This window comes from Gossypium arboreum, chromosome 4 (assembly GCF_025698485.1).
Source record: "Gossypium arboreum isolate Shixiya-1 chromosome 4, ASM2569848v2, whole genome shotgun sequence".
NCBI classification, from domain to species: domain Eukaryota; kingdom Viridiplantae; phylum Streptophyta; class Magnoliopsida; order Malvales; family Malvaceae; genus Gossypium; species Gossypium arboreum.
The window spans coordinates 11,021,549-11,032,763 of record NC_069073.1 but is presented as its reverse complement, the minus strand read 5'-3'; the positions used below and the strand labels follow the sequence as shown (position 1 = coordinate 11,032,763).

The 11,215-nt window shown below is 34.8% G+C and overlaps 1 pseudogene; it reads left to right on the top strand.

Annotated features, from left to right (window-relative positions):
- The first annotated feature begins 483 nt into the window (after nucleotides 1–483).
- On the top strand, nucleotides 484–4,748 carry LOC128291560 (protein transport protein SEC13 homolog B-like; annotated as a pseudogene).
- The last annotated feature ends 6,467 nt before the right edge of the window (nucleotides 4,749–11,215 follow it).

Sequence of the window (11,215 nt, the reverse complement as noted above, 5' to 3'; positions counted from 1 at the left end):
ATCTTGATGAAATGAACCCATTTTCGATTTTTGGATTCTGGGATGTTTTGATTTGAATCCTTTATGCCGTAAAATTAATTGGGTTGTTTTTGAAAGATGATTTCTCGGATTGATTTTGTGTGATTTTTGTACTGTCCCCTGCCAAATTTTAGAAAATTTATTTCTTCTCCCTTTTTGGGGATTATGATATAATTCCTTTAAAGATGAGTATCATTTGTTGCATCTTCAACTTGAAATACTTGAAAAATATTGGTTGTTTCTGCATCCAAATGCGCTGTTATGTTGAAACTAAATGCAAGAAACAAAAGAATAATCAGAGTCTTATCAATTTCTAATTTGGTAGAACTGCTCACAATGTTATATGTTGTTGCATACAAAACAAAATGGTTGAGAGTTACTGTAAAAGATTTGGGTGTTTGAATATGGTCTGTTTTGATTGTCGAATTTTGAAGATATAAGGAGCTGCATATTGGAGTTCCAAAGATGCCTGCACAAAATATTGAGACTGGCCATGAGGATACCGTCCATGATGTTGCCATTGTTGGCTACTGCTTCATCCGATACTACCATTAAGATCATTGGTATTTCCATAAAGGACCTGTTTGGGAGGTTTGGCACATCTGAAGTTCGGATCAGTCCTTGCATCTTGTTATTACGACGATCAAGTGATAATCTGGAAGGAATAATCCGAATGAATGGCTGCAGACTCATATTTTTAATGAACATAAGTCATCCATGAACTTGGCCTCTGCTTGGTCTGTGGATCTTCCAATAGGAATATCTGGGTCTTCACCGCTACCACTAATGGTGGCTGGGATACCTCCAGGAAAGACCAAGCTCTCCCCGTAGGAGTGACTAGTTTCATGAGCACCATCAATACCACCAGGGGAATTAGTTGGATCTGGTTTAGAAGCTGGCTTCTGGCAGGTGTAACATTACTGTAAAGGTACAGGGACAATTTTTAAGAGTAGTAACGAATAAAAATTTTAACAAAAGAATTAATTTATCCATTTATCTATTATACACTTGGATATGAACTTCCTACTATATATTCATAACTAACATACATAGGGGAATCTAGAAGGGTTGGCAGGCCTGCCCCCTAAAATGAAAAATTGTTATTTAGGCTTTTCAATTTTTTCTAAAATTTAAATTAATAAAAGTAAAATTATATTTTAAATCCTTTAAAATTATAAAAATTTGATTTAGTTCTATAAAAAATATAAAGATATAGACTATAAAAAATTAAAATTACATTCGGACCCCTAAAAAATTATTCTAGCTTCGCCCCTGCTGGCATAGTGACATATATTCAAGTCCAAATAACACAGGTCGTGATATTGATTTTGCCACCTTGTTTTCTACATTGATTTTCTCTACTAATTGGATTAAGGCGTAAGTGTTGGATGCAACTTTCTTTTTTCAAGTTTTTTTCATGTATTTGGAGAGTTCTTTGAAGGTCATATCCTCATAATCCAATGTTCACAATTGCAAGTCATTGTTTCTTAATTTGTCCCAACCTGGCTGAAACAAAGAATCCTTATCTGGTTTAACGTCAACCAATTCCAGGGCAGCGGAGATTGAATCAAGGTTCGTTTTCAAGCCTTTACGATCATACATATATAGTTGACATAATAGTAGAACTTTTAAATTTATTGCAGATATTATTGTGGCAAAGTTGCAGTTTTAGTAAAATCACTTGGTTTTGTGGCTCTAATCCGAACCTTTGATGAGCCTGAGAAACCATGTAAGCCACATGCACCGCCCCCCACTTGTTTATTGTCCTGTATTTTATAAGAAATTTGAGTTGTGAAAAACAATGGGCCTATCATAGATTACCGATTTTCTTCCGTCCGTTTCTTTTCTTATTTTGGCTCTTTGTTTTTATATGATGGAATGATTCCTTGGTAAACCTTCCTAGTATGAGGTTCTTGATGTTGATGGTGACTAGTTATCTTTATAACTACATCAATAGTCAATTATAAAAAATTTGAAGTGGGTTACTAATATATTTGAAATTTGTTTTAATTTTTAACCAATAATGGAAGTTAAACATAAGTATTGCCATAATAATAAATTTAATTTTCTAATATCTATATATTTTATTAATTTGATTCTAATTCTAAAAAAATTAGTTAGGTAAACTACACCATAGGTCACTCAACTATGGACCTGTTTCTTTTTTTATTGCCCAACTATGATTTTTTTTTAAATTGGTCACCCAACTAATCGAAATTGTTTTTTTTTCCATATTCGTTAAATGTCTAATTGGAGGGTGATGTGACAGTTAAATAATTGATATAATAACAAATTTAATCCTCAAAATTTATATATTATATTGTTTTAGTCATAATTTAAAAAATTAGTCCTCAAAATTTATAATAGTCTCAATTTGATCATAATTCTAAAAATTCAAAATAAATTAAAATAAATATTTTTAAAATGTAAAATAAATTCACCAACAAATTCTTCCAGAGTAGTCATTTTCTTCTCTTTTTTTCCTTCTCTACAACATTGACTCCTTACCCTCTTCAATATGACATGATCATCAACACCCCAATTAGCCTCAACTTACCCCAACTCACCAACTCATTAAACTAGACTCGCCCAATTCACTTGAGGAAGAGGATCCAAAAAAAGAATTAGATTTTAATTCAAAGGTATGAAAGAAACTGACTTCAGATGTAACAACCCGCTCGACGTAGACCGTATCGATATGTTGTTTGGCATATAGTTTAATAAGTCAGGGTAGAAAAAGGGTGAGAATGGTGAACTATATGTTATAAATTTGGGTGGCGTATTGCAGCGATTCGATAGCACACCCTTTTGCGGAACACATTGTGGAATTTGCCATTTGGCGAACTCTAGGGTTTGGTAGACTCTTTTGTCTGACAATCCGCCAACCCCAAATATTTGGGGCGAACTCATTAGTTCGTTGATTGATAAACTTATTTTTCGTGTTTTAGCGTGAAAATAATATTTAGGTTGGTATCATTAGAGTTTAGTTGAGACCTAGTTGGAATTGAACTACAATACTATAGATGACAATGTGATGTGTTTATGTAGTGGAGTGACTTGTTTAGTTGACTTGTTTTAGAGTACAAGCAACGTTTTGCTACTCACTAAATTGATTAGTGGTTGTAGTTAAGTTTGGTAGATGTTTAGGCAAGTCTATTCTTGGGTTTCAAGGGCCATAGTAGGATTTTCTTACCCTCGTACTAAGTTTTGTCCCTATTGTTTATGCTATATAAGGGTGCTGATAGCTGGCATGTTTCATTTTTGTTTTTCTTTGCATTCTTTTCTAAGTCTTTGGAAAGTTTTAAGATAACTTCATTAGAGAAGACAAGGAAGGTTTCCAATAGCTAGCCAAAACACCCTTGTTAAGTACTAGCTTGCCAGTAAATTCTGGAAAGCCCTTAGGTTGTTGTCGAAGAGATTTACGTTTTGCATTAGATGTACATGATTAAATTAGATAAACGATCTGATGGTTATAATTGTTTCTTATTTAGCTCAAAAAGCTAGTGAAGGTCTAAGGGATCGAACCAAAGGACCAGTAGAGTAGATTATATTCTAAAGTTGCTAGTGAGTTCTTTCTTACTTCCTTTAAGTTATGGAACTTCCATGATATGTGGGTTATGTGTGGTAAATTGCTCTTACGGTAAATGAGTCGATGTGTTATGTTTGGATGTGTGTGTGTGAGTATGGCCATTGTAAAAATACCCTCCTTGTTGCACGAGCCCAGTACCAGAAATTTATGATATGTAAAAATTGTGGAAAGGAAATTTATATGTGATGCCTCTGGTAGAGCAATTATATTGCAAACTGGACTGGTAGATCACGGGCGAACCTTGTGAGAGAACACATGTTCGACTTAACAAAGATATGAAATGAAAATAAATATGACTGACATGTGATTATGATTTCTGATATATGGGTCCAAGGCTGGCGCAAGGATGGGTCCTTGATAACCATGCAGGTTTGTGGGAGATGTGTACAGGTTGGCAGAATGTGCTCGCCTGAGTATTGTATGTGTTGTGATAGATTGGCGTAGTGTTGCCACTAAGGAGTTGTGGATGTCAATTAGCGTATTATATATGTATAACTGTCACATCCCAAAAATCGGGTTAGAAGAAATTGGATTAGTGAAACCCAAAGTGGTTACGTCTGGATTTTTAGTTTTGATTGTGAAAATTATAATAAATAATTTATTTCGGTTCAATGGTTGGTGTGTGTGAGGTTTTGGGTTTGAGCTCTTCCCTTGAAATTTTGTTAATTTTTAGCTTAATTTCATATCCTTAGTCTTTTGACTTAAATCTTATTTCCACGCAAGTTATGATAGAATGAGCCTGCTAGTTTAGTGGTAAGGTGTCAGCCTACCTTTTGGTCTTGTGTTTAAATTATTGTGCATGGAAATGGGAATTTTCTTTTTGATAATTGTTTTAAAACTTTGGGGAAAACCTGAATTAGTTAATAAATGGATTTAGTGGGTAGTTTTAAAAAAATGGGTTAGTAAATCCTAAAACCTCTCCCCTAATTTAGCCATCCACTTTTTCTATGGTCTTTACATTTTCCATTTTTCCTCTCTTTCAATTTTTCCCTATTTCTTTCTTTTAAATTTTTTTTCTCACATTCTTGCTAATCACCACTATTCTTTGTTGTCACTTTCTTATTCGTTTTTGTTTTCTTTACAGTTCTCAGTCTATTTGTGCTGTCAATTCTCTGCCGATTCACTATGCAATTCTGGATAAGTGTTAGTACTCGTTTAGTAAAGATTTGGTATTGTTCTCTTTTGGTGAGAAGATAAGTGGGTGAGTTGAGTGTTTAGATTGAAAGGGTTTTGATAAGTTTTTGTGAATTTTTTAGGTAATTGTTGTGGAACAGAGATTTTGCCAATAGGCTATGCTGTTATTTGCAAGGGTAAGTGGCCTAATGTCGAAGTTAATGGTTGTTCATTTTAGTCTTGTATTGAATACTTGTTTTGGTATCGATACATGGTTATTTATTGATGTGATTTAATATCGTATGTAGAATTACAGTGCACTTTTTGAGTCACTTATCAGAATTACCATCAAGTGTGTGATTCTAACCCGAGTTATCACTTGAAATTCGAGAAATTCATGAAACAGGAGATATTTTTGAAACTGCCCGACGACCCCACGACCATATGCCAGGCCATATGTGTGTGCCACACGAATATTTAGTAGGCCATGTGCCTGGTTGTGTGTGATTTTATAGGCCGTGTGGGGCACATGATCATGTGAAATCATACAGCCCGTATAGCTTAGCCATGTGGGCACACAACCATGTAAGATTTTGCAAACCATGTGGGTTGACTGTGTGGACCACATGGGCTAGCTTTTGGGCCATGTGAGCCTTTTGGGCCAATTTTGAGGCCCAATTAAGAGCCAATTACGGGACTCAGAAATTAGGTTTGTGGGCATTATATAGGCCCAGAAAAACGTAAGTTTTAGTAAACAAGCATAAGTAAGTGTTGGAGGTATGTTAAATAAGTTCTGACAAGTATAATAATGTGTTATGATATGTTAAATAAGTTCCGACAAGTATAATAATGTGTTATGATTTGCTATAAGTAAGTACGTGAGTTAAGCTTGTGTATTATATGTATTTTGTTATCTGTTTTGTAACACCCCAAACCCGGCCTGGACATTATGATCGGATCTGGCGAAGTCACATGAGAGTGTTTTAAAAAATGTATTGACCTTCAAATCATTCTTTTTTTAAACTTTTACTCAATTCGGGAAACCAAATTCTAAATGGTTTGATTCAAACATCTCTTTTACGCGGAAGCTTTTGAAACCCAAACAATTAGTTTTAGGTAAAATCATTTATATTTATGAAAACCTTAATTTTAGGGAAACCGTGTTTTGATGAGTTATAGTTTAAATAATCACAAAACCGTATAAAGTCCCAAATTAAAACCAAACAGTCCAAGTCTAGAATTACATCACAAACCCCAAATAAGCAATAAAAACTAGATGTAATCGGAAAAATAGTCTAAAAATTTACGTGCGGCCACCCTCGAGTCCTCCGCTACACCTATCCATCAAGTCTGAGGATTACCTACACAGATTAAACAGAAAAATAAGGGTGAGTTTTCGGAACTCGGTGTGTGATCCCCCACAGAAAACGTGCATACAGATATACATCAGATCATAATCATAATCAGTCTGGGTCGGAGCCCCTTACAGAAATCAGTGTGGGCCTTAGCCCACTTAGATGCAGAATCAGACATATAAATATTAGGCCCTTGACCCATCTTAGATACAGTATGCAGATCAGAACAAATTAAATAGAGTCCTACCTACCAGCCTCTACACACCAACTTCGTCCAACCCTACACACCATGTGGGGATAAAATCGACCCACCCATCCCTATACACCATGTTGTACCGAATGCGGCACATAATCAGCTAATTGCAGCTGTGCTGCCAGATATCAGGCTTAGGAGCCTTTCAGAACACTTCCTCCATAAACATTAACCCAACCCTGATGCAATGCAGCATACAATACATGACATGCAAATATGCAATTAACAAATCATATATATACAAATCGATGTACATGCTAAGGCACATATATACATAGTCAGATCACGTAATCAGAGGTTAAGTAACTCTCACCGACCCTACAGTAGGTCTAGTAGACTTGGGCAACTCGAGCAACCTTTCAGAGTATTTCAGAAAAATTGGGCTCACACGCCCATATGGCCAGTCTGTATGGGCCCACACGCTCGTATGGGCCTACACACCCGTGTGGCCCACACGATCCAAATTGGCCTTGGCCGTGTGGATCACACAGCCTGGCCCAATATTCTACATGCCCATTTGGTTCACCCGTATGGGCCCACACGGCTCAATAGGTCGAGCCCGTGTATCGTACACGGCCTTACCAGCTATCATACGGCCGTTTTATGCGCCAGTGTCTTGCGTGCACGGCCTGGCTCATCGATCACATGCCTGTGTACTGCCACACGGCCTACCACACAGGCGACCACACGCTCGTGTGGCGTCGACAGTTTCATTTTTTGGCTTTCGCTGATTCTCGTTTTTTGTGTTTTCAGGTACACACCTGGTAACGAATTGATACAAAAGCAATTCTCGAGCCTCCAAAACCTAAACATCAGCATATTAATGCTCAGGATCAAACCTAATACATGATTAATCTAAATCATGAAGCCGACAACAGTTCAATTCACAAACCATCACTTACCCCTACACTTCGAATTTTATGATTACGATTCCGCAAGATAAGGTTATTATTCCTCGCAATTTGTTGCTACCGAAACCAGAGATTAGCCCAACAGAACAACATATCAACTGAAAACAGCACTATACAAAAACCCTCTCTTAAAGCAATTGAAATCTTACCACCGAAATACTTAATCCAAAAGCCGAAAGCAGCGAATTGTTAGGGAGATGAAAGAATAGGGAAGCAAAAAGAGAAAAATTGACAGACTATGGAAGATCCGATTTGACGTTCCGCAAAAGACAGAAAAATAATTCAAATTCAAGAGAAAAAAAAAATATGGTAAGATGCTACAGATCCCTTGAAACTCTCCCCCACTAACTACATAATCTCCCCCCAGTCAGAATTTTGACTGCACTGAAACACCAATGCAGAGCTGAACAAAAATGAAACTCCCTTGCTCGCACAGGGATTCGAACACAGAACCCTTAGCAAATCAACACTCTCTTAACCACTAGACTAGCAGGCCCATTCTGATATAAAATTACAAATACTTAGTTATAAGCCCGCTGCTCAAGAAATAGACTTACTTCAGAAAAATACCAAAATTTGCCCAAGTAAAGATTGAACTTAGGATCTCTCACATACATCCAGAACACTTAACCACGGAAGCAGATACAGATTTTTCACATTTCACAAAACCAAAATATAACATTTTTAGGCCGTTACATGTTTTGATAAGCTATCCAATTCGATTATGTAATATGTTATGCTATGATCTGTATAATTTATGTATTATGTTACACTTTGTATAACATCTGTCTATGCATGCATGACATACAACCTATGTGATATGTATGTATGTTAACATGACTTTGCATATGTATTAGGGTAGGTTATGATATGATGGAGGAAGTGTCATATGGTAGTTTATACTGCAATTATAGTGGCTAGACCGCAAATTTATATATATGGAAATTCAACTGCAATTATGTGAGTGGCACACCACCACATATTAGTGTGATTGGATGGATGGACGCTTGTAGTCCTATTTGTAGTCCTATAATGGAAATCCATTATATATATTGGATGGATGGATGGATTGGATGGAGGAAGTGTCAAAATTTTCTAACCTTTTTCTTCTTAAACAAAAATTCTAGAACAAAATAATTCACCAAAACCCAACTAAGATTCAAACCTAGGCCTTCAAGGCTAGATTCTTCTTCCTTAACCACCTACCCACACAGTTATCATTGATATTTTGTGTCTAGTATTATATAAAACCAATGGCCTCCAAAGAGATAAAATTACCAAAAGCAAGTTTCTAACCCATGTTCCCCAGTAACCCTCAACGCCTTTTACCATTCGACTACTACCAGATTTGACCTAAACATTGATTTTAGATCTTGATCTTGCATGTATCGGGCAAATTTTAGATTAGTAAAGAGCGTTAACTTTTTTTAATTGAGTTATGATTATTATTTTTACTTGTTTTAAGTCAAATCAAATTATTAAGTTATATTATTAAATATTAGTGGGTTCATAAGGTTTACTAATGAACCTTCATAATATATTATTTTCAATTGATTGTTTATAGAAAAATGTCGATAGTAATATTCTTTTCTTATTCAATATTTAAAAAACTTGGGTTTTGGTAGAAATATATTGATATCAATTGCTTAATATTTGAGTACATATTGTTTTCTTACCAAATGTTATTTATTTAAATATATATTGATTGCTTACTCAAGCATAATTTTGTGTGATATTGATTCTTTTAAATAAAAAATCTATTAAGAAGTTTAAAATTCGTCCTACTAGATTTATTGCATTCTCCAAAGTGAATGAAAGTATAAAAAGAAAAAAATTAAAGGGTATAATCATTGACGTGATAAGTGACATATAATATGTTGGATCTGGTGCCTTAAGTGTAGTATTTTCGTCTATATACACTTGTAATTTTTTTGAACAAATTAGTTAATAAAATTATTCATGAATTACATTAATACACTGTGTATACTATCCTCACATGGTTGTTTCATGTAAAGAAAAATAGAAGAAAATATTAGTTCATGTGTTGTTTAACATTTAACTAATACTAAGTGGTATTATGTGGTTGGATCGTAATATAAAAAGACAACTTATATTAGTAGACGAACCTAAACATGTCTTTAGTCTAATCAGAAATGAGCAAACCGATTGAAAGGCTAATATGCTATCTATCAAGTCCAATTGGAAAGATGCCTTGTCTTGAGCATCAAAACAGATGACTCCTAGAAGATAGAGACATAGAAATGATTGATTGGACTAACAATACATCAGATTGGACCCAAAATGAATAGATCCTAAATCTGTTTATGGATTTATTCACTTATAAAGTTCAAAGTGTGGCATACCTTAATCCTAAATGGATGACAAACTATGTATGTGTGACTCATATACTTTGATTTAAGCAAAAGCCTGAGTTCAAATAGATAAGGAACCAAAAGTTGGTACATTAGGTATATGAATTATGCCGTATGTAACGTCATTCACAACAGTGGAATTCATAGCTCGAGATATGGGTAAATTATATCCACTCGTTGGCATTACATGGTTGATGAAAATTAAATGTGGCCACGGGTTATTCGTCTTTGTGATGAATGACTTGATTATTATTTGATAGTAATTGACTTTTTCTTAAGGAAGATGTAATGGTTACCATGAGATAAAATAGGATCATATTAGGAGAATGGATTTATCCCAAAGAGATTAAGGATATCCTATGAGGGTAACACACTTATGACAAGGTCATTGGACGAGCACTGATCAAGTTGCTTTTGTAATGATATGTCGTTGGGGAGAGCTCAGACATGATACTATAGTGGAATGACTTCATGACTAAATGAGTTTATAATTAATAGATGAAAAGTTGGAACTTAATTATAAATCATTTGAGCCCAAATCACTTATGTCCAATTGGTCCCTCCGTTAGCTCGTTGAAACTAGAAATGAATCACATGTTGAATCAAATGAGCATAAATGAAGATAAATGGTAAAAATGGAGAAATGGGAAACATTTGGAAATGAATGTGGTTTTCTCCAACTAGAAATGAATTTATGGTTTTTGAATTAAATGAAGTTCAGAAATGGAAATAAATCATTTGGTCATAGTGAATCCGTTAAATGTAGAAATGTTAAATATATGTTCTCATATATTCTTTTACGGTAAAGTCATCATGATTTTAATGGAATTAGAATTGGATTGAGAAAATTATTTAACTGGGAAATTAATTGATTTAAATTAATTGGAGATGTTATTTTGGAAAATAGAAAAATAAATATTGGGTTGGATCGAATTAATAATTACTAGGTTAAAATTCTAGGGAGTACTTGTAAGTGGACTCAATATGTGAGAGGCCCAAAAGCCCCTCATGTTTAAGAGAGGAATACAAACCCTAGTTTGTTTACATAGGGTTGTTGTAACAACCCTCACCCAACCTGATTGTCGAGTCTGAGCTTCAGGATGCTACATTCATTGTCAGGGAAACTACCATCTAATTCACAGCAAAATAATCATTTACACATGCAATTCATTTTCAATCACATTTATTTCAGGTTAAGCAAACAATTTTGAACCTTAATTGATCTTACGAAATCTCTTAATCAACCCAAGTATGAAATAAGACCAAATTGTAAAGTTTTTACAATTTATGAATTGACATTGTGACTTTATCTAGTGCTTGTCACGACGTGGCCATCTTAGTATGCCACATCACGATGACAAGTCCTAGCTCATCACGATGTCACTCATTGTAATGACAACACTATGACATCTAAATTCCAAGGCCACGACATGGCCCCTGTTTTTAGTAAAAATGAACCATTTGCTACTTATTTCGTACTCTCCGACCAAACCTATCAATTTATGCATCAATTACCATAATCATTTAAATTAAAACACACTAAACACATGCCAAACAAGCTTAACATCCATAATCAACTTCAAAACAAGATGTTCAATACATTT